The sequence below is a fragment of the Oryx dammah genome, unplaced genomic scaffold (assembly GCF_014754425.2).
Source record: "Oryx dammah isolate SB20612 unplaced genomic scaffold, SCBI_Odam_1.1 HiC_scaffold_10, whole genome shotgun sequence".
In the NCBI taxonomy this organism is placed as follows: domain Eukaryota; kingdom Metazoa; phylum Chordata; class Mammalia; order Artiodactyla; family Bovidae; genus Oryx; species Oryx dammah.
Genome location: NW_024070194.1, coordinates 15,906,553 through 15,931,052, shown reverse-complemented (window position 1 = coordinate 15,931,052; position 24,500 = coordinate 15,906,553). Strand labels below are relative to the sequence as shown.

The 24,500-nt window shown below is 44.1% G+C and overlaps 1 protein-coding gene across 4 annotated transcripts in view; it reads left to right on the top strand.

Moving 5' to 3' along the window:
• Positions 1-13,760: 13,760 nt before the first annotated feature.
• The window catches only part of RALGAPB (Ral GTPase activating protein non-catalytic subunit beta), a 93,853-nt gene continuing 83,113 nt past the window's right edge, over positions 13,761-24,500 (top strand). For all 4 annotated transcript variants that reach the window (XM_040248339.1, XM_040248336.1, XM_040248338.1 and 1 more), the window contains exon 1: positions 13,761-14,031. The gene's annotated coding sequence lies outside the window, so the exon portion shown is untranslated. The remainder of the gene's footprint in view (positions 14,032-24,500) is intronic.

Genomic DNA, 24,500 nt, shown 5'->3' with positions numbered 1-24,500 from the left:
TTTCATGCATTGGAGAAGGAAATGGCAACCCGCTCGTGTTCTTGCCTGGAGAATCCCAGGGATGGGGGAGCCTGGTGGGCTGCCGTCTATGGGGTCGCACAGAGTCGGACACAACTGAAGCGACTTAGCAGTAGCAGCAGCAGAAGAGAGATATAGTAGGAATAGCTGCCCTCGGGAGAACTCTGGGGGTGTGGTGGGCAAATGCCAGGTGTTGGGCTTATATAAGAGTTCATGGTTAGTCAAAAATCCAAAGTGTATTGTGACTTCCCTGGCGGTCCAGCAGTTAAGACCATGTTTCCACTGCAGGGGGCACAGGTTTGATCCCCGGTCAGGGAGCTAGGATCCCATGTGACATGCAGCATAGCCAAAAAAAAAAAAAAAAAGGGCATGTTTTTGACCATTCAACTTGTTCACTTTCAAATTATAAATGATGCTCACCCCAACCCAGCCTCCTAGGTCTGCCCTCCCCTGCCTTCTGCCCTCCTTGCCCACCTGACCCTCAGCCCCAGGAGAGGTCTCCCACTGTCCAGGGAAGACACCTGGGGCCTCCTCATGGCCCATGGTCTGTATCCACCCTCATCTCACACATCACACTCCAGAAGCACCACAGGCCCAGCCATGCTACCACATAATGTTCCTGACCACGCTGCCACTTTCCCAGCCTGTGTACATGCCTGGAAACCCCCTTTCATTTCAGATGCTTGCCTGACTCAGCTTATGTCACTTCCTGCAGGAAGCCATCAATGGCTAAACCACCACCCAGCCTGGATTCCCTGCCCTTCCTTTCATTCATATCAAGTGTCAGTTTTGTGCACAGTGGGCTTCTCAGGTTCGATCCCTGGGTCAGGAAGATCCCCTGGAGAAGGAAATGGCTTTCATTCACATAAAGGGTCAATTTGGGGCAGGCCTAATTCTAGGAATTGGTAAATGGAAGAAGGCAGAAGAGCAAAAACCCCTGACTTTATGGTGTTTCCATTTTACAGAACAGAGATAGACCATAAAGTGTTGAAATGTCTCGTGTGCTAGGAAAAGGACTGTCGCGTCGTCGTGAAGTCGCTCAGTCGTGTCCGACTCTTTGTGACCCCGTGGACTGTAGCCTATCAGGCTCCACCCTCCATGGGATTCTCCAGGCAAGCGTACTGGAGTGGGGTGCCATTTCCTTCTCCAGGGAATCTTCCCGACCCAGGGACTGAACCCTGGTCTCCCGCATTCCAGGCAGACGCTTTACAAATTGAGCAGAGAGCTAAGACAGGAAGCCTGAGGGCAAGCAGGGGGTGTGGCCTCCTGAATCAGAGATGGGAAAGGCCTCCCCTGGAGGTGTGATTCGAGCAGAGTGAGGGGCTCTCACCTCTGGGTGTTCATGGCAACCTCTGCACCAGCTGTCACAGCATGGACTGGGGCTGGGAGGCATCTTTCCTCCGGGATTCAGGCCCCCGGGAAACTGCAGGACTAAAGCTTAAGTAGCAACGTCTGCCATGTGCTGAGGGGTGGCGGCCGAATCAAATTGGGGTTAGCTAGTCAGACCAGGCTGTGTGCATCTTGAGGGCAGGTTCTCCACTGTCAGCTCTGTGGCCCCTTCGCCCAGCCCCCCACCCTCAGCTCAGTAGACTCAGTGCTCATCACCCAAGAACAGGCCTAGCCTATGACCTGGTCAGGGAACTAAGATCCCAAGTGCCATGCAGGGTAGCAAAAAAAAAAAAAAAAAAGGACACGTTTTTGACCATTCACTTGTTCACTTTCAAATTATAAATGATGCTCACCCCAACCCAGCCTCTTAGGTCTGCCCTAGGTTGAGGACCAAGAGCAGTGCTAACCAAACCAGGCATGTTTTCCTTTTGAACTGAGTGTGTCATGCGTGCGTGCTCACTCTTTTGCAACCCTGTGGACTGTAGTCCACCAGGCTCCTCTGTCCATAGGATTTTTCTAGGCAAGAATACTGGAGTAGGCAGCCGTTTCTTACTCCAGGGGATCTTCCCAACCCAGAGGTCGAACCTGCGTCTCTTGTGTCTCCTGCACTGATGGGTGGATTCTTCACCACTGTGCCGCCTGAGTGTGTCAAGAGCCTGAGTAATTGCTTGCAGGAACAAAAACAGGAAGAGATGGAGGATTTAAGTCCCTTTAACAGCAGAGTCTAAGACTTCCCTGGTGGTCTAGTGTTTTAAGAACCCACCTTGCAGTGCATGGGACTTGGGTTCAATCCCTGAGCTGGGAAGATTCCACATGCTGTAGAGCAACTAGGCCCACGTGCCCCAACTATTGAGCCCATGTGCCCTGGGGCCCATGCCCTGCAACAAGAGAAACCACTGCCATGAAGAGCCCTTGAACCGTGAAGTAGAGAAAGTCTGCGTGCAGCAATGAAGACCCAGCGCAGCCAAGAATAAAATAGAGCCTAGAGGTGCAGAGAGCTGAGCTCCTATTGTAGATGAGAGCCATTTCTGGAATTCTTACAGGGACAGGATGAGATTCCAATTTCCAAGCCACATTCATGCTCCACAAGGCCTGGCTCTGGAGTCGGAGCAGCATTCAGACTTGATTCGAGGCCTGGGGTTCAGCTTTCCCTGAATTTTAACAAGGTGTGGTTGGTCATGTGACCAAAATTCCCATCTTCCTTTTCTTTCTAAGAGTCCTTACATTCACCATCACTGTGCCGCTAAATGAGTCTCTGCTGATAACAGTCTATAGTGTGTTACAAGCATAGTGGCTGACACAGGTGAGGAGCTCAATGTATATTTAATGAAGGATGAAGCCAGTGGTAGCCTGGACCAAGGGTACAAGGAACAGTTCACCAAGGCCCCTCCCTCTGTTTCTGTGACTACAACTGCCATGTCACTGGGATACCTAATTCCACCTACATTAGGAAGAAACCTAAGGAAATCATTAAGAGCCTGTTGAATTTTTTTTTTTTTTTTTTTTGGCTGTGCCCTGCACCATTCGAGATCTTAGTTCCCTGACCAGGGATCAAACCTATGATCCCTGTAGTGGAAGCATAGTCTTAACCATTGGATCGCCAGGGAAGTCCCAAGAGCCTGTTGAACTCTGATGTTGTCCCTTAATTGTCATGGGGCCTAGAGCACATTATTTTGCCTCCTTGAATCTCAGTTTCTGGCTCTGTAGTTTGACCATTATAAGGACCTACCACAAATAGTAATGATGAAATAAGACGATGCGTGCTAAAGGCATAACACAGTACCTACCAAACACCGAGTGCTCTGGACGCATCAGCTGTTTTTGATGAGTATGTCTAGCTTGCTGATAGTTAAAAATGAATAACAAATATAAAATGTCATTATAATAGACTCATCTGTTAATATGACACCATGAATACTTCTGTGCAGATCTGCAGGCATCCCAGTGGGGCTGGTGTTAATCATCCCTACCATGGAATGAACTTTTATTAAATTCCATGTGCTGTACTAAGTGAGCCTGTGTATATAATTACTTCACTTAATCTTCACAACCACCCAGTGAGGTAGACTTAATTATCCTCCATTTTATAAATGAGGAAACCGAAGCTCAGAGAAATAAAGGGACCTGTCTCCCTTCCAATGAGCAGCCCAGCTGGTTTCCATCTCCTAGTGTATGAAGTAGTGAAAAATGTTGCAGGCTGATTTCATAAATAGCACAAGCATACGAGGTTGTCAGATGCTTGTTTGTACTGGAAAACAGGAAATTAGGATATTTTACTATTCCCTCCATCTGTTTCAAATTATTGCCTATTATCCAGTCTTCCTAAAATATTCCGCATTCAGACCACCGGTCTTGAGGACTGAACGTGTGAACCCGACACATACAGAGACGATGGGCATGTTTCAGCCAAAATACTGTGTGCATCTCATTACGGTTGTGTCCGAAGCAGGACTCGTCCTAGGTCTTCCAAGCTTGAGGAAACCTTTGCAGGGTATGACTGAAGTGCCCCAAGAACCAGGATTAGGGTCAAGAAGAGCCACGAGGGCCTTCCCTGGTGATCCAGTGGTGAAGAACCTACCTTCCAATACAGGAGAAGCAGGCTCTATCCCTGGTTGAGGGACTAAGATCCCACATACCTCAGAGCAACTAAGCTCTGACTGCTGCAACCACTGAGGCTCCACGTTCTGGATGACTGGAGTCCCTGCACCACCATGCAAGATCCCACATGATGCAATTAAATCCTGTGTGCTGCAACTAAGACCCGGTGCCACCAAATAAAGAAACAATTTTAAAAAAGACAACTAAAGTAAAGGTTATTTTTTAAAAAAAGAAGAGCCATGATCCTATCAGCAAGAAGCAGAGACATTACTTTGCCAACAAAGGTCTGTCTAGTCAAAGCTATGGTTTTTCCAGTAGTCATGTACGGATGTGAGAGTTGGACTATAAAGAAAGCTTAACAATGCAGAATTGATGCTTTTGAACTGTGGTGTTGGAGAAGACTCTTGAGAGTCCCTTGGACTGCAAGGAGATCTAACCAGTCCATCCTAAAGGAAATCAATCCTGAATATTCTTCACTGGAAGGACTGATGCTGAAGCTGAAACTCCAATACTTTGACCACCTGATACAAAGAACTGACTCAATTTGAAAAGACCCTGATGCTGGGAAAGATTGAAGGCGGGAGGAGAAGGGGACGACAGAGGATAAGATGGCTGGATAGCATCACTGACTCAATGGACATGAGTTTGAGTAAACTCTGGGAGTTGGTGATGGACAGGGTGGTCTGGCATGCTTCAGTCCATGGGGTCGCAAAGAGTCGGACATAACTGAGCGACTGAACTGAATTAAACTGACCAGAGGCCCTGGTGAAGACACTGGTGGGAGTTATACATAGTAGAATCAAGCCAGGAGGATGGAGAGCTGGGAGAATGAAGGTTCATTTGTCCCTGTAAAAAAGCTGAGAATCGGAATACAAGGATCAATAAGAAAGTTTCTGCCTCTGGGGCTTCCCTGGTGGCTCCATGATAAAGAATCCGTCTGCCAATGCAGGAGACACAGGTTCCATCCCTAATCCAGGAAGGCTCCAAATGCCATGGAGCAACTAAGGCTGAGTGCCTCCACTGTTCAGCCTGTCCTCTAGAGCCCAAGAGCTGTAACTGCTGAAGCCCACGAGTGCCCTGGAGCCTGTGCTCTGCAACAAGAGACGCTATTGCAATGAGAAGCCCACATACCACAACTAGAGAGTAGCCCACAGAGCAACAAAGACTCAGTACTCCCCAAAATAAATAAACAAAATTATATATATATATTTTAAAAGTGTCTGCCCTCCCAGGGATCATATACAGCTCTAAATTCTATTTTTAGGTATCTATGGAACAGTCACTGTGTGCGGGCCTGGCTCTAAGATTCGCACAGAAACCCTGAACAAAGCTGAGGAGGGGCCTCATGGAGTGTACGGTCTAGAACATCACTGCCAAGAGAAACCCACACATGTAATCGACAATTTTCCAAAAGAAATAAAATAAAAATTTTCTAGGTACTGCATTAAAGAAATAAAAAGCAGATGAAATAATTTCAGTGATAGATTTTATTTCATCCACTACATCAAAAAATACTGTCATTCCAACAATATAATCAAGGTTAAAAAATGATTGAGATGTTTTCTATTTTTTTCCCAAACTCAGTCTTGGAAATCTGGTGTGCATGTTACACTTACAGCACCACTGGGTTATGCTTTTAGCACATGTGGCTGGTGACTACAGCACAGATCTAGATGATGAGGAGCTCAAGGCTAATTCCATCAAAGAAGAGTGTTGCAAACATGCCTCCTTTACTGGAAGATTGCTGCATCCTGTAGGGGCTTAAAAGAAGCTGCTCCAGCCTGGGTTCACCATCCTCTGGTATCCCTCTTCCTTATCTAGTCAGAGTGGGGCCAGGTATATATCAGGTGTGCCTGATTGAATCCCTGAGGCCTGTTCCCAAACTTTCCTGAGGCAGGATGCCAAGTTCTGTAGTGTTAGCCCAGCATAAGCCCCGCCTCCTAAAGTTAATCTCAGTGTGTCCGGAATGTGTCATTCCATCAGTTACCACTTGTTAATTGAGCACCTACTAACTGCCAGCCCTTGTGCTAAGTAAGCACTGGGAACACACACCAGTGAACATAGATAACTGACAGCTCACAGGCCCATCATGATAAACAAGTAGCCCAAAATGAAGAAACCATTAAAAACTAAGATGGACTTTCCTGGTGGTCCAGTGGCTAAGACTCCAAGCTCCCAATATAGGGGCCCAGGTTCAATCCCTGGTCCAGGGAACTAGATCCCACACGGATACAACTAAAGATCCTGCATGCCACAACTAAGACCTGGCAGAGCCAAATAAATAATAATAATAATAAAAAGATCACTAACTCGGGAAACAAAAAAAAGAACAAACTGTAAGAAATGCTATGGAGGGCAAATGACAGGTGCTGTGAGTCTAAACACAGATACCTGACCTCTTGGGGGTCAGAGAAGTTCTCTTGGAGGAAGAAGAATTAACTGGGCAGAGGAGGAGTGGTCTATGTGCAAAAGCAGTGTCAGGGATGCTGGGAGGTGCTCTAACATGGCCAGTGTGGAGGGTGAGCACCACAGAGGTTTAGTGCAGAAGCCTAGAGTGGATGGGAGAGCCCTGGCTTCAGAGTCACACAGACCTGGTGCAACTCAGCCAGAAACTTGGGTGCCAAGTTTCAACCTGTCTGGGCCCCAGTTACCTCCTTTAAAAGGAAACACATGCTTGCTCAGTCGCTTCAGCTGTGTCCAACTCCCTGCAACCCCATGCACCGTAGCCCACGAGGCTCCTCTGTCCATGGGATTTTCCTGGCAAGAATACTGATGTGGGTTGCCAGGCCCTCCTCCAGGGGATCTTTATGACCTAGGGATCAAACCCATGTCTCTTGGGTATACTGAATTGTAGGCAATTCTTTACTGCTGAACCATAGGGGAAGCCCTTAGGAGGACATGGTGAAGATTAAACAGAGTGATGTAAGAAAACTCTTGGTATACCAGCTGCCCTGCCCCATTAAATTATTGACCCTTGTTATTATTTATTGAAGGGTTTTCTGTACCATACCAAGATGGCCAAGTTTTGTGTTTGTTTCCTTGTCTTGGGGACTTTGACAGAAAGATACCCTGGAGAAGGAAATGGCAACCCACTCCAGTATTCTTGCCTGGAAAATTCCCTGGACAGAAGAGCCTGGTGGGATACAGCCCATGGAGTTGCAAAGAGTCAGACATGACTGAGCATGCACACATGCATCGCAATGGGGACTTTGGAGTTGAAGGTTGTAAATTAGGAGTGTTTGGAGAAGGAGAGGCAGAGCTCCCCCCTTTAATTTTTTCCTTACTTTATTTTTACTAGAAAATTTGAATGATATGATTAATCGGCTTGACTTTAAAAATGAACATTTTATTGGGTTGACCAAAAAGTTCATTCAGGTTTTTTCATAAAAAAATTATGGGAAAAAATTTCCCATAATTTCTCCATATTTTCCCATTATGGGAAAACCTGAATGAACTTTTTGGTCAACCCAATGTTTTTGAATAGTTTTAGATTTGCAGAGAAGTTTAAAACCTAGTACAGAGTTTCCACGTATCTTTTACTGAGGTGTTCCTAATAAGCACATTTGTCAAAACTAAGAACTTCATATTGCTATTAAATACCATTAACTGAACTCCAAGCTCCACTTGGTTATCCCGTTTCCCCTCTCATGTCCATTTTCTGTTGTCGTTGCTCAGTCGCTCGGTCATGTCCAACTCTTCGCAACCCCATGGACTGCAGCACACCAAGCGTCCCTGTCCTTCATCATCTCCCAGAGCTTGCTCAAGCTCATGTTCATTGAATCAGTGATGCCGTCCAACCATCTCATCCTCTGTCATCCCCTTCTCCTCCTGCCCTCAATCTTTCCCAGCATCAGGGTCTTTTCCACCGAGTCGCCTCTTCGCATCAGGTGGCCAAAGTACTAGGATCCAATCCAGAATACCACATTATATTCAGTCATTATTTTTTCCTTATTTTCCTTAACCTCTAATCTGAAAGAGTTTCTCAGTCTTTCCTTATTTTCCATGGCCTTGACTGTTTTTTTGGAGAGTGTTGGTAAAAGTATTTTGTAAGAATGTCTCTCAGTTTGGATTTTTCTGATGTTTTCTCATGATTAGACTGGAGTTATGGGTTTTGGGAAAGAGTATCACAGAGGTGAAATGCCTCTCTAATCATGTCATATCAGAGAGTACATGACATCAACATGCTTTATCACCTTGATTACTTGGTTAAAGTGGTTGTTGCCAGACATCCCCACTATTTTTCCCTATCCATATTCTAGTCTTTGGAATATAGGCTTAATTTTGATAGCTATTTTAGAAAACATATGCTCAACAATGAGAGTTTATCTCTTTCTCAAGCACATTTGGAATATTTACAACTATTGACCACGTTATCTGCTGCAAAGCAAGTCTCAAATACCAATGCATCAGAATCACACAGATTACAATATGTGACTACAACATAAAGACACAAAAGCAAAACTTCAGGGCTTCCCTGGTGGCTGAGTAGTAAGGAGTCTGCCTGCCAATGCAGGAGACATGGATTCCATCTGGGAAGATTCCACAGGCCGTGGAGTGGCTGAGCCCATGCACTACCCAACTACTGAGCCTATGCTCTAGAGCCCAGGAACCGCAACTACTGAGCCCACGCATCCCAGAACCTGTGCTCTGTAACAAGAGAAACCACCACAGTGAGAAACCCGAGCACCAGCCAGAGAAAAGGCCATGCAGCCACGAAAATCCAGCACAGCCAAAACAAATAAGTAAGTAAAATTAAAGAACAATAAAAAAAAACCCACGAAACTTTAGACAACGCTTAGACTTGAACCATAATGAAAATACTATATATCAAAACTTGTGGAATGCAGCTAAATCAGTATGTAAGAAGTTTGTAACTGCAAATGACTTCATTGAGAACTTCTCTCCAGTAAAGGGAACACGTGACTCAGCACACAGGAGACTTACCTGCACTGTGGACAGGAGTTCAGAGGGTTTCTCCCCAGTGTTCTGGTCTTGGGCACTCCACCAGGACTTTAGCCTGGAGAACCCTGACAAAATCAGAACCACGGTAAAACACTGAGATTGGATAGCCTACCCTGTCCGAAAAGTGGAGGTACAGAACAGATTCTTTTCAATTTTACAGAGAAAAGGGATGAGATGTGTTCCCTATCGTAGCTTTGTGAAGTAAGTTGGCCTTGTGGTTTCTGTGAGAGGTGTTAAGGGAAACCAGGGTTTATGTTATATTTGATTTAGATCTGCTAAAGACATTGCTTTGTTGGGAGCAAGCGATTTATCATTTAAAAGAAGCTGTCCTTTCCAAATCTAAGACAGACAACTTCCCAGTAGTGAAAAAAGTGACACAAGAATACAGGTTTAACCTCTTTTTAAAATAAAAATTTCTGAGTAATGAAGTTTGCTCCGATGTCACAGGTGTTGCCAGTAAGTGCTACCTTTTTTCAGAATGTGCCGTCTCCTTATAAACATCGCACCACTTCTAATAGACCCTCTGCGAGCTCTGCTCTCACGGGTTTAGCTGTGTTCTGCTTGAGGCGAGTCAAGACTGGGAAATACAAAGCTTCACGGAGACATCAGTGGGAAGAGTGCACTGGCACTGCAGAGCAACATCTCAGAAGTCCACAGAGGAGACAGGCATGGCTGCTTTTGCCAAAGGGAGTGAGGTGACCATGCGGGGGCCAGATGGGGAAGAGACTGCAGAACACAGAGTCAAGGCCATCGACTCCCCTTCTCTTCACTGCTCTGGCTGCAGTAGGTCAGAGAGGCAGTGTGGTCTGAACAGAGCGGTGCAAGCCAATGCCTGGGCCCATGCTTGCAGCTCAAGCATCTGCAGGGGACTGTTGGTAGCTCAGAATCTGAAACCCAGCCTGGTTTCAATGTGAGTGAGAATCATCAAAATCAGCATGTTAAAACCATTTTGGCAGCCCAATCTTTCACAAATTCATGAAAAAATTACTGCACCAGATACCAAGAGTGTGATCCTTGCCAGGCTGTCCACTTGGAACCACAGTTGGCTATAAGGCTCATGAGTCCTGGAGTATCTCAGGGCATCTGGTCAACCCACACATACGTGAGGGAATGGTGGTGGGGTAAGAGAGAGGGTCGAAGAGTTCTTCAAAGAGAAGAAATGGAGAATGAGACCCACAGGGGATGGATGTGGTCTGGGACGGCTTAGTCCTGCTCGGATAACACCTCTGGCTCTGGTCAGTCCCAACCACTGGAGGGAGCCTTAGAAACTTCTGGCTAACGGGTCCCTCATGGGGACTGGTCTAACTGGGGCACCTGACCAAGATGGCATTGTTGGCCAAAGAAAGGCACTTAGAAAATTTTGAGAAATAACATTCCAAAACGAAGTACTGCTTGAAGCACAGGATCTGGGGCAGGGTACCTCTTGCTGTGCTAAGTCGCTTCAGTCGTGTCCAACTCTTTGCGACCCTATGGACTATAGACCTGCAGACTCCTCTGTCCATGGAGATTCTCTAGGCAAAAATACTGGAGTGGGTTGCCATGCCCTCCTCTTCCCAACCCAGGCATTGAACCTGTGTCTCCTATGGCTGTTGCACTGCAGGCAGATTCTTTACTGCTGAGCCACCAGGGGACTTCTTACCCAGGTCTAATAATGGTTACTACCATTACCAATGGATATTATTCATTAAGACTTTAACAGTCCAGCAAGAAAGTGGGTTCAGTGCTGAGCCAATGAATTTTCCACCCACTCAGCTATCCATCCAATAAATGTTCACTGACCACCAACGCTGTGCCAGTATTGTGTTAGGGTCAGGAGAAATAGAAGTGGGTCTTCTCAACCATTATCTACACCAAGCAAGTTCTGCTCAACTAAAAAAAAGAAAAAAATTGGCTACAGACAACATACTTCTTATACATCTGTTCAGTTAACAACTTTTCTCAATTATGGCTCTTGAAAACTGTCCCAGTTACTATGATTCCATACAATTTACCCTAAAACTTAGTGGTTTAAGACAATGACAATATTTATTTTGCTCATGAATCTGCTGTTTGCGCTGAGGTTATCTTGTCTTTGTTCTGCTTGGTTTTAGGTGGGCTGGCTTGAAGCCTGGGGACTGGAATCATCTGAAGCCTTCCTCATTCACGTCTGGCCATTGACGTTGTCAGCTGAAACATTCTCAAGTTGTCAGCTGAAACATCTCCATATGCTCTCTTCCTGTGGTCTGAGCTTCCTCCCAATATGGTGACTGGGTTCCGAAGGTGAGCATTGTAAAAGAGGGTAAGCCAGGTGGGAGCTGTATCCTCTTTATGACCTAGCCCCAGAAGTCACAAAGCATTACTTCTGCCCTATTGGCCAGAACAGTCGCAACTGCCAACCAGACTCAAGGGGAGGGAGTATAGATCCCATCTCTCAGTGGGAAGATGTTGGTTACATTGTAAGAAGTACTGGGGGATAGATTATGTATATTGGTGTCATCAATTTAGGAAAAAAGTCTGCCAGAAAAGTTGATGTAACCGTTCCATTTCAGTTTCAGACGATAATTCCCCACTTTATTCTACTTTTATAGTTAGGATTTACAATGAAGAACCAATCTGTTTTGGAGAATCCAAATGTTTTTTTCTATATAGCATTTCACGTCTCTTCAGTCTGTTGTGTATGCATACTTTTCCCCACGTTTCAAAGTGTTCTGATACTTAGTCTTCATTTTCCCTCAAGGTGCTTTGCGTGTGCTATAATTTTATTTTTATGTTGGTTTAAGAGAAACCCTCAAAGTTTGTTCTTAGAAACTGATAATGAAAAAGGTGCAGAAATATCACCTTTAAAGACTCACATGCATCTTTCCTGCACCTCCCCTGCCCCCACCTAATATTAAATCTTATCTTCGTGGTCAGTGTATTAGTCCTTATATCTTACATTTTATGTAGAAGTCATATTAGTCCTTATACCTTACATTTTATGTAGAAGTCATAGTCTTAAGATTATTTATTTATTGCTTATTTTTGTTTGCATTGTTTCATTGCTATATTTTTTGTTTAAAATATTTAGGTGTCTCGAATTGGAATTAAACATATTTTTTTCCCATCAAAATTAACGGAAATATAATTTTTTTTCATTTACCAGCTTTTCACTTAGAGGCAGAATTTGCAGGAATGAATTAAAGTCACCAGGTAGGAGACAGATTATTTTCATCATCTCCCTAAAAGCTCTGACAGGTTCCCAGTCCTCTATGTCTGCCATTTTCCCAGTTTCTATCATCCATCGCTCTTCTAATTTGTCACCTCCATTATTAGCCCCTTACCTGTCTGCTATATTACAGGAGTTCCATATTTCTTATGTTAGGAATGAGTCTGGTTGAAAGTAACAGATAACTAAAAAAAATTGTAATCTAAAGAAGAATCTCCTCTGGCCCCCACCAATTCCCCCATAAAACAGGAAGGCAGTCCAGGGTTTGTACAGCTGTTTGAGTATGCCCTAAACCAGGCTTCTTTTGTTCTTCTGTTTCACATTCCCTAGCACAATCCTCCTCCTGGTGCCAATGACTGCTGTACCACCAGGTGTTGTGCCTCAGTTCCAAGCACGAATTAGGGGAAGGGTGAAGCTCACAAGCTTCTCCAAAGAGTTCCTTTTTATTCCAAAAAGGAAGCTCTCCCTTGAGACTTCTACCTATATCTTATTGGCCAGAACTTTGTCTTACTGCCACTCCCAATTGCAAAGGAAGTTGGGAAGTGTGTGCTTTGCTTTCCAGCCTCTGTAGTTTAGAAAAGCAAGTTTAAGTGGTTGGAATAAATACTGAGAGCCTCTCATAACATTTGCCACACGATGTTTAATTGAAATGTATAGCTATGATCTACAAAGTGACCTAGATTTTGCTCTCTTCTAGCTACTTTCGTGCGTGTACAAAATCTTAAACACTCTTCTCTTTTCTTTCCATGAGGATACCAATTCCTTTGTCACTCTTTGCTCCATGGTCTCTTCTGAGGGTAAGGAGGAGGAGTCAGCATCTTCTATGCTTCATTCTGCTCTTTGCAGATAGTGACTGCAGCGCTATTACCCTGATCCCTTCCTCTCTGAATATCAAGGACAATCTCAAGGCCAGGTTCTCCCTCCTCGTCTCTCTCAGCCCAGGTTTCCTCTTCTACACCCCCAAGGCACTTGAGCTGTATCTGTCTAATGGCATTTATCATTTTCTTCATTGAAGCTGAAACCTAACGATTGGAAGTGGTACTGTTTACGAAACGTGTGGTGCATTGTAGGTGCTCAAACTGGTATCTCTTGCTATTATTACTACTATTAATAACGTCTTATTGCCTTTATCAGACTCAGATCCTTAATGACAGGCTCTGAAGTTGATGTCTGATTCATCTTGGTAACTCACATGTGGCCTGGAATTGTGCATTGCTCATAATGCTATAAGGGGGCGGGGGGTAAAGGCCACATTTCAAAAGAAGGGTGCTGTAATGGTGGGACGTGAGAAATTCCTGGAACCTGAGTAGGAGCTAGAAACTTGCAGAGAAGACCTTACTTCGTTCGCATCAAAAACAGGCAGAGTTCCGACTGATTCGTACGGACGCAGGTGGACCGCCTCCACGCCTGTATTGCGATGAGATAGGAGTATCCGTCACTCCACTCCTGCTCTTCTTGATCCGGAAAAGAAGGAGGGACTATGTCCCGCGCGCGGCGATCTGGGATAGCTGCGCACGCGCAGCTTCCGGCTCCGTGTCTTGGGAATTATTTGACGCCGCCGTCTGGGACCCGCACAAGTCTCTGATCAGGCGCGCTGCGCACGCGCAGTGGCCCAGTCGGCTCGGGGAGCTTTTTGACGCTGCCGCCCCTGGCAGTCGGAAGTTGCCTGAGCAGATCCCAGCCGGCCGGCCCGACTGGCCTTCGTCGTCCCCGGGCGCCGTGGGAGAGTCGCTGACGGGTGGATAGAACGACCGCCTGAGGACAGCCGGCCAGGGCAGCGAAAGCGCCGGTCCTATGGCGCGGGTGGCGTGAGGCGGAAGGCCGAGTGCGGCCGGCGGCGGCGCCCACCCCAGCGATGCGGGCCCCGCCCGTCGCCTCAGGTAACCGGGCGGGCCTCCAGGTCTCGGCCAGACCCTCCCCTCTTCTCCCCTCAGGCTGGTCCAAGGATGGCTAAGCCTTGTTTCTCGGCCCCGGAGGCTCTAAGGGCCCGGCCTTCGGAAGCGCATCTCATTTTGGGGGGTGGAGGGGGACGGGGTCCGGGGGAGCTTGGCCCTGGAGTCGGTGGCCTCTGTCGGGTCTGCTCAAACCCGGGGTGGTCCTTGAGAGCTGCCCTGGCCAGGAGAAGCTCTTTCCTGGCAGCCTGGGGGAGGGGGCGGGTCTGGAGCGGAGCTACACAACTCCGGCGAAGAATCTGGTCCAGCAGCAAGGTTGGTCGAGTGGCTGCCGCCCAGTGGGAACGGTGCTGCCCATTGCACGGTGACTCTAGAGGAGGAAGAGTTAATAATGAAGATGAACAACTAACCCTTGTTTAGCGCTTACTATACGCCGGGCGTTGTGCCAGGCCATGACGTTCACCCCATCCAACTTCACAACAACCCGGTAAGGGAAGATGATTATCCCCATCTTCCTGATCAGGCAACTGAGGCCCTTAATGGTTAGGTGACGTCTATGCCCAAGGTCACAGAGCTGTAAATTTGACTCCAGATCCAAGTTCTTAACTATTAGGTCAGTGGCTCTCCAACTTCGCTGCACGTAAAAATGACCTGGAACATCTTTTAAAGATTTCTGTTGCACAGGTAACAGAGCCAGGCCAATTAAATCAGCGTGTCGGGGAGGGGAGCTGGGGGGAGGGGGGCGGGGACGACGCCAGACAGTTTTTCTCAAAGATCCCCCCCATGAATTCAGTGTGCAGCAAAGTTTGTGAACTGCTAGATAATTTTGCATCTCAAGAAAACGTTTCAGTGTTTCTCCAGTTTTAAGTGTGTAGGAGAATCTTATGGGACTTTTTTTTTTTTTTAAACTCTGGTTCCATCCGCAGATAATCTTTTCATTAGGCTCATTGCACCTTGTGAAAGCCTACTGGGAGTGGAAAGTAACTTTTTGTGCAGGATTTCCGAGTCAGCTGGATCTTGTAAAGTGCGTGCATCTCATGTGAAACTGTTGCCTTGCAATTTTCCTAGATACACAGTTCAGTTCAGTTCAGTCGCTCAGTCGTGTCCGACTCTTTGCGACCCCATGAATCGCAGCACGCCAGGCCTCCCTGTCCGTCACCATCTCTCGGAGTTCACTCAGACTCACGTCCATCGAGTCAGTGATGCCATCTAGCCATCTCATCCTTGGTCGTCCCTTTCTCCTCCTGCCCCCAATCCCTCCCAGCCTCAGTCTTTTCCAGTGAGTCAACTCTCTCATGGATATAGTGTCTCTGATCTCAGGGTCTTGTTTGCATATTTTGTTCTTTGCCTAGACTGTCCTCTTTGGTTTCTCCCTGCGCCACCCAGACACACACACTTCTGCTCTTTCTTACACACGTGCACGGAGCCTTTTCTTCCTATCTTTGGCTGCATAACTCCCAGAGTTTTTAACCTTCAGGATGCCTCTCTGTGACCCTTCCCTTCCAACCCCTCACTCCCAACAACCTTGGGTCTTTCCTATCTGCTCCTTAGCATGATCCTAATGAAACTTACCAATGATCTTTCTGTGCCATATTTCTCTTCTGCTAAGATTGTGAGCGACTTGAACCATCTTTTCTCATCTCTGTATTCCTCCCAGTGCTTTGGCATACAGACTCAACAAAGGTTTTACTGAATGGAATGTTTGAGTCCCTTTTATGCCACATATTGCATGCGGCAAACAGATCCTTCTCTATTTCCATTTTTGCAAAAGGTGTTTGGTAGTTCTTAGTCTACATGGTTTTGCTCTTTTTTGCTTGAAAATACTCTAGTTAGGTTAATTAATTTCCCCAAGTTGAATAAACACTTTGCATTCTTAGCACTCGAATTGCCCTAAGTTGCACACTTAGCATTTAGTGACACACTCAAAAGGACTCTGTGCAGTCAACATTGGTTGATTTTTAATATCTAGTTTTATCACAAGCAGATACAATCAGTTCTGTAGTGGAAACCTTTTTATTGCTCTGAGACCTTTGTCTGTGTTCCCTGCTGAACACTATGCTGTCCAAAGTAGTGTTTAGTTATCATCCACTCAGTGTAATCGGGCTTCCTTGGTGGCTCAGAGGGTAAAGAGCCACCTGCAATGCAGGAGACCCGGGTTCGATCCCTGGGTCGAGAAGATCCCCTGGAGAAGGGAATGGCTACCCACTCTAATATTCTTGCCTGGGAAATCCCATGGATAGAGGAGTCTGGCAGGCTACATCCCATGGGTTCACAAAGAGTTGGGCACCACTGAGCAACTTAATACTTTAAAATGTTACTATCTTGTTGGCACTTGGTAAATACTAATAGATGGAAGTGCTGTTGGTAGTTCATCCTATTACTGGGAGGGAGAATTTAAGAAATACTTAACAAAGATTAAAACCTTGATGTCAGAAGAATTGATAAAGTTAGTATATATTTATTACAGAATGCCTGAACTGCTATTGTCCAACATATTTACAAATTATAAAGGAAGGCAGGCTGGTAATTCAGATTATATTTGATTCTTGGCTAGTCTTAAAATCATGTAAGGTCTATAAAAGTGAGTGAGTATGTGTGTGAAGGTAATTAAGAAGAGGTTTTTGACAATAAAGATTTTTTTATTGCAGTTAAATATGGTGAAGTATATGGACTGAATAAAAGCACATTTCATGTAATGGCACTCTTTACATTATACAGATTATTATAGAAAGATTTTCTTGGTTCAGTTTTGTATTGTTTTCTCAAATTTTAGGCTAAGGCTAATGTAGAAACTGATGGAATAATTTATGTTAAATTCAGATACTCAAGAAACTTGCCCTTGTTTCTCTGATCAGATATGGCAGAGTATCCCATTCTGGCCTCAGCACATGGAAGAAACTCAATCTTTAAGCCTAGGGTTTAAGTCTCTAGTTGATCCCCAAGAAAAGGTGAAAAACTACACAGACTCAGTTAAAGACCAAAAGTGACTAATCATGAGAGCCTGAGGACTAAAAATGATTCTTTTAAATATGAGGTACCCATCGGTATTAGTAGGTGTGTTGCCTGACATCTGTAAAAGACCTTTCAGGTTTGTTTCAGATAGAATACATTATTTTCTTCGGTGCAAGCTGATTAAGAGTTTTAGAATTAAGGTACCTGGAGTTTAAGTTTTTATAGATGAAGAAAGCAGGTAACTTGCTCAGGACTGCATGGTTGGCTATAGCACATCCAAGGCTAGAATGCAGGTCTCATTGCTCTGGACACAGCATCCCCTTCCACCCTCAACCTCTCATGAGAGGATTTCTTGTTTCGTGTGTGTGTGTGTGTGTGTGTGTGGTGTGTGTGTGGTGTGTGTGTGTGTGTGTGTGTGTTGGGGATAGGGGAAGTGGACAGAGTAGTGTGCTATGTTTGAGATACTAAGTTAGATGAATAGTGAGTGCTTTTCATCGTATGACATGTTCTTTGCTGTATAAATTGGGGATGTTACGATAAATAAGACACAGCTCCTTTTCTTCAGGAATCTATAGTCTAATAAGGGTTGTAATAAAAGTGTAGTATCTAAGGCAGCTTTGCCAAATAGAAATTTCTGGAACTGTTCTGTATCTGCACTGACAGTATGGTAGCCATTAGCCACATGTGATATGTGAAATGTAACTAGTGTAACTGAACTGAATTTGTAATTTAATTCAAATTTAAGTAACATGTAGTTATGGTTACTGTATTAGAGCAAGTGTGAGACATAAAAGATGAGCATGAGCACTGTGGTGGTGGTGGGGACAGGCAGAGTATTCTTTTGTGGGGGGGTGGGCTAGCAAAAACTACCTGTTTTCACTTTTTAGAAGGAATGCAGGCAGAACTTGTCTCTTTCTTGTAATTCAGGCATTTTATAGGATCCCTAACAGTTAGAATCTGGTGCACAGGTGAATACATTCCTTTTTGGACAAGGTTGATTGATATTTGCCATGGGGGTCAATAGGACTACAACAGAAATAGGAAATATGTTCTTTTTGTCTTTGTTAGTTACAAAAGTTCTCTGCATGACTTTGAACACATGTATATGCCTTAAAATCCAGCGTTTATTTACTCAGTTCATTTATCCAGTGTTTTGGCACCCTATACCCTATTTTTCCTTAGAGAAACAAAGCATGCCTGATAGTGTCTATCTTGAATTTGTACTACTCAGAGTATGTTGACTGACATTGCTTTGTTTGATCCTTCTCCCGAGTCACTGTAGCTAGGTACTGCAGGTGTTCTCCCTGTTTTACAGGTGAGGAAACTATGACAAAGAAATGCCAAGTGACTTGTCCAAGGTCATATGGTGAGGTGTGGAGTCTGAACAAAAGAAGGAGCATTGGACTTCGTGGCAAGAGGTGGAATTTCTTATCCCAGCTCACCTGTTGCTTGATGTGACCATGAGCAAGTCGTAGTGGCTAGTGACATCTGTCTTCCTTAACTTGTTAGGCTTGTTATGGAACTAAAGTGAAGTAACGTGAAAACTTTTTGAAAATGGTCAGTTGTATCCAGCTGCATTGTTATCCAGCAGGATCTGTAGTAGTTTTTTTTGTTGTAGGATGTTCCCTTCATAAATCATCACTCAGTTGTCACGTTGAATGCTACTGTATCATGGATTTATTCATCATGGGTTTCTCTTCTTCATATGAAACTTTTTCTTGGGCAGCCGTTGTGTCGTATTCATATTTGCCTTCCTACATGTTAGGACAATATCTGACACATAGCAGGTGTTTAATAAATGTTTGTTCAGTGAAATAACTGATGTATGAATGTATTTTACAAAGTTAAGAAAAATTGTTTTCTGTAATTAGATTTGAAGCTCCATAGGAACAAGAATGATGTTTATTCATTATGATATTCCCTGTGCTTGGTGTATAGAAGGCATGTAATAAATATTGGCTGAGTCAATTGATGTAATTAATGCCAGACTGTGGTCTTAGTGTGTCTACCACCATATTGATCATTTTGGTAATTTGTCAATTAGACCAGACCTTCATGTTACTCTGTGGTAGTACTTAGAAGCCATAAGCTGTTACTTAGCACACAATGACCTGACATTAGAAACATCCACAGATTACCTAGAAAGTGGAAATGTGTAGAGTTGGGAAGGATATTAAGTGATCTTTAGGGGAACACTGTCATTTTTGCCTTCCTTCTATCTGGTAAAAAATCCACCTGCAATGCAGGAGACCCTGGTTCGGTTCCTGGGTTGGGAAGAGCCATTGGAGAAGGGATAGGCTACCCACTCCAGTATTCTTGGGCTTCCCTTGTTCTTCACCTAGTAAAGAATCTGCCTGCAATGTGGGAGACCTGGGTTCAATCCCTGGGTTTGAAAGATCCCCTTGAGAAGGGAACAGCTACCCACTCAAGTATTCTGGCCTGGAGAATTCTATGGACTGTATACTCCATGGGGTCGCAAAGAGTCGGACACGACTGAGTGACTTTCAATTCAATATCACATTTACTTCTGGAGTGTTGAAAGTGGAGACTTTGCTGTTTGCAGCTCAAATTGATAGCCAACAGCCCTGGTAGCTGGGAAGGAGACTCATAAGATCCTTAACACAGCAGTCAAAGCTCTCAACCATCTGACTTCAGTTATGTTTTCCTATTTCACCACAGTGCCCAACCCTCCCAGCCATGTTCCCATCCTTCCTGCCCTTCCCCTCCTCAGTATCAGACACACTGGAGTCTGCTTTTCTGCTGTCCCCTCAGCCTGTGTTGGACACTTCCATCAAATTTCCTTAATAGGAATTCAGTTCCTGTTGTGTTATTCCTGTGATAAAGTTAACCTTTTTCTCATCTCTGCCCCCAGTTTTTACTACGTTAATTTCAGATCTCCAGTCCTAGTATTCACAGGCTTTCGTAATTATTAATTATCATTATAATTATAATAATGAACTTATGGACATGCCCTTCCATGAGTGTCCTTCCTTTTATATATTAGCTGACCCTTGTATTCTCTTATCCACTCCATTTTCTTATCTCTTGTTAAAATTTATAGTCTTCCTTCAGTACCCAATTCATATGTCCTATATACTATAGTCTTCCCTGATTGTATCCTTTTGTTTTTCAGTTCAGCCTTTCTTTCATCCAAAAGTCTTTTGTCCTCTAAACTTAGATAATATCTTGCCTATAGCTTTTCTTTTTTTTTTTTTAAGGTGTTCAGAACTTGAATTTTTGAACTTATGTTCTTTATATATATTTTTAGCCTCAATTAGACTATAAACTTATTGAAATAGCAACCAAGTCCTAGTAATCTGTTTCCTTCCTGATCTGCTGCATTGTACGTAATAGATAGTTCAGTTCAGTCGCTCAGTCATGTCCGACTCTTTTTGACCCCATGAATTGCAGCACGCCAGGCCTCCCTGTCCATCACTAACTCCCGGAGTTCACGTAAGCTCATGTCCATCAAGTCGGTGATGCCATCCAGCCATCTCATCCCCTGTCATCCCCTGCTCTCCTGCCCCTAATCCCTCCCAGCATCAGAGTCTTTTCCAATGAGTCAGCTCTTCGCATGAGGTGGCCAAAGTATTGGAGTTTCAGCTTTAGCATCAGTCCTTCCAAAGAACACCCAAGACTGATCTCCTTTAGAATGGACTGGAATAGATGGTTAATAACTGTCTATTGAATAAATCAACTTGATGCCAGTGTCTGAATATTTGTGTGTATGGTGAAATCTACGCATATATACTTAGCAATTCTTTGACATGTTGTTGTTCAGTCACCAAGTCATATCTGACTCTGCCACCCCATGGACTACAGCACACCAGGCCTCCCTGTCCCTCACCATCTCATGGAGTTTGCCCAAGTTCATGTCCATTGAATCAGTGATGCCATTCAACCATCTCATCCTCTGTCGCCCTCTTCTGCCTTCAGTCTTTCCTAGCATCAGGGTCTTTTCCAGTGAGTCAGCTCTTTGCATCAGGTGGCCAAAGGATTGGAGCTTCAGCTTCAGCATCAGTCCTTCCAATAAGTATTCAGAGTTGATTTCCTTCCTTTAGGATTGACTGGTTTGATCGCCTTGCTCTCCAAGGGACTTTCAAGACTCTTCTCCAGCACCACTGTTTGAAAGCATCAGTTCATCAGTTCTTTGCCTTTATGACATGAAGAGTTATTAATGAGGGGCTTCCCAGGTTTGGTACTAGTGGTAAAGAACCCACCTGCCAGTGCAGGAGATGCAAGAGACCATGGGTTTGATCCCTGGGTGAGGAAGATCCCCTGGAGGAGGGCATGGCAACCCACTCCAGTTTTCTTGCCTGGGAAATCCCATGGACAGAGGAGCCTGGCGGACTACAGTCCATAGGGTCACAAAGAGTTAGACATGACTGAAGTGACTTAGCACTCATTTATGCTATTGATAAGAACTTATTCATCATCAAACTGTACAGCAGTTCTACTACGCAGCTAAAACTACTCATATTTTTTCTGTGATCCGTCTAATTTTCAGTCATGAATGTTTTTCTGGTTGTAATCATGATATATACATCCCCCCATACACGTTCCAAACATCTTACATGTCTTGATTCTCTAATCACCACAACTCTAAAGTGGGCCGTTATCCTACTATATTCGCATTTTACAGATGAAGGTGCTCAGATGCAGAGGTAGAGTAACTTTTGTAAGATTTCTTAGCTTGCAGGTGGTGGAGCTGGGTTTGAATATAAGAAGCTTAGTTCCAGAGTCCTGGCTTTTAACCACTCACCTATTTGTTTTCATGCTTCTCATCTCTATGTTTAAGGGTTACATTATAGTATATAGTTAATATGCCCTAATTATGAAGGTATTCCATTATTGATGGACAGTTAAATTATGCTCACTTCCCCATCTTAGGTGCAGTACAACAGTGAATGTCTAGTGCATTTCTCTGTTGAATTGTTTCATGAGGGTAAATTAAGCGATATTAATATTACTGCATCAAAGCACCTGATGTTACTATGTCTCCTACTATGTATTGGCAAAACATTCGTGCTATTCTTGGGTGAATGTTTAGAAAATTGGCATCAGCCTGAGGTGCCTTACAAATGTGTCCATTTAGTGATAGGATAGAACTAGAAACGGTTCCATGGTGAGTAAACTAGGCAGTCAAGGCCCAACAGGATTTTTGACTCCTGAGAGGTTGATGCTGATATGAACATCCCTGTCCAGGAGGCCCTAGACTGTGGAGCACTTCTGGTTCCTAAAACTGTTGATGTTCTCTGAGATCTCTGGGTTTGGTGTTTGGACAGCCTGAGCTGTCCAGCAAGAGGAGATTCTTCTTTGTGTGTTCGAGAGTAGGCTGACCACTGACAAAACTGAGCCCAGCAGGACTTACCCTGCCAAATCTGCCACGTTACACTCAACCCTCATCTTTTTTCCTCCCCTAATGGCAGCAACGGAGAAGGCAATGGCACCCCACTCCCGTACTCTTGCCTGGAAAATCCCATGGACAGAGGAGCCTGGTAGGCTGCAGTCCATGGGGTCGCTAAGAGTTGGGCATGACTGAGTGACTTCACTTTCACTTTTCACTTTCGTGCATTGGAGAAGGAAATGGCAACCCTTGCCTGGAGAATCCCAGGGACAGAGGAGCCTAGTGGGCTGCCATCTATGGGGGTCACACAGAGTCGGACACGACTGAAGTGACTTAGCAGTAGCGGTAGCAGCAATGGCAGCAAACATGAGACAAAATGATGTTATAGGACCTCCACAGATAGATTATAACCCCAGACCCTGGGGCAGAGATGGGTTAGGGTAACTTCAGGGCGGCAATGGCTCATTCTTAATGTACGTCTACCTTCCTTCCACAAGGATCATGCTAATTTGGTTGTAAAAACTAGCATATGCTTTTATCTTTGATCAGTCATAAATTGACCCACGGGTTCTTTTTAGCTTGCATCCTGTTTTGTTTTACTTTTTAAACTTGAGTCAGCTGAAAACATTTAAAGAGTAGACTTTACAGAAAAGCTCAAATTTTCTCTGTGTCTCTTGAAAAATTGGGTCTGCATTTTTTAAGGGTAATAGTTGGTTAAGGCTGAGTAGTGACTATGCCGTTAAAGAGAGCTTTAATTCTCTAGTTAGCCACAGTGCCCACCCTACCTGCTTCACAATTTACTGTATTTAGTTTCCTAGACTGGAGGTTTTCATCCTTCCCAGATCTAATATTTGGTAATGACTGCTTCACTATGTTGAAATTAATGCATAATATGTAACCTAACAACACAGAAATTAAAAAAACTGTGAAACTAACAGTAACAAATTAAAACCATGAATTACTATCCTTCCAATAAAATTGGTATTTTGGTAAGAATGCTCAGGTCCAGCTATACTAGAGGACATATAAAGTGGTCAGATGCTTGTGTCTGCTTATAAATTGAGAAGTAAGACAGTAATATGGCACCTCATATTTGACATTTTGAAATAAGGGCTAAGTACATACAAAATTCTTGTGATTGTATTCCTGAAAGCAGTGTGTGGTATTAGAAATTCAGATACCACAAATGCTATGGCCTTTGGTGATGTGATTGTTCTGAAATGGTGAACAGTTCTTGGTATAGTAAGGTTCTGAACATGAAAAACTTGAATTTTTCCTCAGTTTGCAGGGTTAATTGCGTTACTGGAAAATCTGATGTATATTAAAACACCACAAAATATTTTGTATATATGAATAAAAGTTAGATTTTTAGGCTTAGACAATTGAAAACACAATGATTTTCTGGCAGACATTAGAAAGTCAGGTAAAATGTAGCATAATTGTAGCATAATTATTCGTTGTGCAGGACTATCTTCTGTATTATAAGAAGACCTGCCCATAAATAACCTGGATCTGTCTGTAAATAACCTGTAGCATGCCCTGATCATAATGTTAACCAGAAGTGCACTTAATGTTTCCCAGATGCCCTCGGGGGCCGGGGTGGGGTGGGGTGGGTGGGGGTGGGTAGTCATTTTTTTAATTGAAACTCTTTCCCTTAAACTCTTGAAATGTGTCCCATTGGCCTTACCTCCTAGTGGTTTTATCACACATTTTGCTAGTTTAATAGGTACAAAAGGATACCTTTAGTTGCTTTACTTGTTGATTTTCTTATTTGTTTCCAATGTTTATTTTCTCTTCATAGTTTTATTTAACTTGCCTGTGCAGTTAGCCCTCTGTTGGTGGTCCTGAATCTGCAGCTTCAGCCAACCATGAATTCAAAATATTTAGGAAAAAAATTTTCAGAAAGTTCCAGAAAGAAAAACTTGAATTTACCGTGTGCAGGCAGCTTTTTATATGGCATTTCTCTTGTATTTCAACTATTTACATAGTATTTTCACTGTATGAGGTATTTATTATAAATAATCTGAAGATATGTTAAAGCATATGGGAAGATGTGCATAGATTATATGTAATTACTTTATGTAAGAGACCTGGTTGTTTGTGATTTTAATATTGTCGGAGGGGTCCTCGAACCAGTACCCAGTGGATACCAAGGAAC